This window comes from Arachis hypogaea, chromosome 14, assembly GCF_003086295.3.
Source record: "Arachis hypogaea cultivar Tifrunner chromosome 14, arahy.Tifrunner.gnm2.J5K5, whole genome shotgun sequence".
Classification (NCBI taxonomy): domain Eukaryota; kingdom Viridiplantae; phylum Streptophyta; class Magnoliopsida; order Fabales; family Fabaceae; genus Arachis; species Arachis hypogaea.
The window spans coordinates 36,650,740-36,653,075 of NC_092049.1; the positions used below are offsets into that span (position 1 = coordinate 36,650,740).

The following is a 2,336-nucleotide window of genomic DNA, read 5'->3' on the forward strand; positions in this document are numbered from 1 at the left end:
CAATGAAAATTAGATAAATAAACATTGGGTTGCCTCCCAACAAGCGCTTCTTTAATGTCAATAGCTTGACAGTGGGCTCTCATGGAGCCTCACAGATGTGCAGAGCTTTGTTGAGACCTCCCAACACCAAACTTAGAGTTTGGATATGGGGGTTTGACACCAAACTTAGAGTTTGGTTGTGGCCTCCCAACACCAAACTTAGAGTTTGACTGTGGGGGCTTTGTTTGACTCTGCTTTGAGAGAAGCTTTTTATGCTTCCTCTCCATGGATGCAGAGAGAGATCCTTGAGTTGTAAACACAAGGTTGTCCTCATTTATTTGAAGGATCAATTCTCCTCTGTCCACATCAATCACAGCTCTTGCTGTGGCTAGGAAAGGTCTTCCTAGGATGATGGATTCATCCTCATCCTTCCCAGTATCTATGACTATGAAATCAGTAGGGATGTAAAGGCCTTCAACCTTTACTAACACGTCCTCTACTTGTCCATAAGCCTATTTTCTTGAATTGTCTGCCATCTCTAATGAGATTTTAGCAGCTTGCACCCCAAAGATTCCCAGTTTCTCTATTACAGAGAGGGGCATGAGGTTTATTCCTGAACCAAGGTCACACAGAGCCTTAAAGATCATGGTGCCTATGGTACAAGGTATTAAGAACTTTCCAGGATCCTGTTTCTTCTGAGGCAATGTCAGTTGATCCAGATCACTTAGTTCATTGGTGAACAAGGGAGGTTCATCTTCCCAAGTTTCAATGCCAAATAATTTGGCATTCAGCTTCATGATTGCACCAAGGTACTTGGTGACTTGCTCCTCAGTGACATCCTCATTCTCTTCAGAAGAGGAATACTCATCAGAGCTCATGAATGGCATAAGGAGGTTTAATGGAATCTCTATGGTCTCTAGTTGAGCCTCAGATTCTTTTGGTTCCTCAGAGGGAAGCTCCTTATTGATCACTGGGCGTCCAAGGAGGTTTTCCTCACTGGGATTCACGTCCTCTCCCACCCTTACAGGTTCGGCCATGGTAATTAATTCAATGGCCTTGCATTCTCCTTTTGGATTCTCTTCTGTATTGCTTGGGAGAGTACTAGGAGGGATTTCAGTGATCCTTTTACTCAGCTGGCCCACTTGTGCCTCCAAATTTTAAATGGAGGACCTTGTTTCATTCATGAAACTTACAGTGGCCTTAGATAGATCAGAGACTAAGTTTGCTAATTTAGAGGTATTTTGTTCAGAGTTCTCTATCTGTTGCTGAGTGGATGATAGAAAAGGCTTGCTATTGCTAAACCTGTATCTTCCACCATTATTAAAGCCTTGTTGAGGCTTTTGTTGATCCTTCCATGAGAGATTTGGATGATTTCTCCATGATGGATTATAGGTGTTTCCATAAGGTTCACCTAAGTAATTCACCTCTGCTATTGCAGGGTTCTCAGGATCATAAGCTTCTTCTTCAGAAGATGCCTCTTGAGTACTGTTGGATGCAGCTTGCATTCCATTCAGACTCTGAGAAATCATATTGACTTGCTGAGTCAATATTTTGTTCTGAGCCAATATGGCATTCAGAGTATCAATTTCAAGAACTCACTTCTTCATAGGCGTCCCATTACTCACAGGATTCCTCTCAGAAGTGTACATGAACTGGTTATTAGCAACCATGTCAATGAGTTCTTGAGCTTCTGCAGGCGTTTTCTTTAGGTGAATGGATCCACCTGCAGAAGTATCCAATGACATCTTTGATAGCTCAGATAAACCATCATAGAATATATCCAGGATGGTCCATTCTGAAAGCATGTCAGAAGGACACTTTTTGGTCAGCTGCTTGTATCTTTCCCAAGCTTCATAAAGGGATTCACCTTCTTTCTGTATGAAGGTTTGAACATCCACTCTAAGCTTGCTCAGCTTTTAAGGAGGAAAGAACTTGGCCAAGAAAGCCGTGACCAGCTTATCCCAAGAGTTCAGGCTGTCTTTGGGTTGAGAGTCCAACCACACTCTAGCTCTGTCTCTTACAGCAAAAGGGAAAAGCATGAGCCTGTAGACTTCAGGATTTACTCCATTAGTCTTAACAGTATCACAGATCTGCAAGAATTTAGTTAAGAACTGAAAAGGATCTTCAGATGGAAGTCCATGAAACTTGCAGTTCTGCTGCATCAGAGAAACTAGCTGAGGTTTCAGCGCAAAATTGTTTGCTCCAATAGCAGGAATGGAGATGCTTCTTCCATGTAAATTGGAATTTGGTGCAGTAAAGTCACCAAGCATCCTCTTTTCATTATTATTATTTTCGGCTGCCATCTCCTCTTCCTGTTCGAAAATTTCTGAAAGTTTATCTCTGGATTGTTGTAATTT

At 42.0% G+C, this 2,336-nt stretch overlaps 1 non-coding gene across 1 annotated transcript; it reads left to right on the plus strand.

Annotated features, from left to right (window-relative positions):
* The first annotated feature begins 1,778 nt into the window (after positions 1-1,778).
* On the plus strand, positions 1,779-1,886 carry LOC112745883 (small nucleolar RNA R71). Its single transcript, XR_003173790.1, has one exon. It is a non-coding gene; the product is annotated as a small nucleolar RNA R71 (small nucleolar RNA).
* Positions 1,887-2,336: the final 450 nt, after the last annotated feature.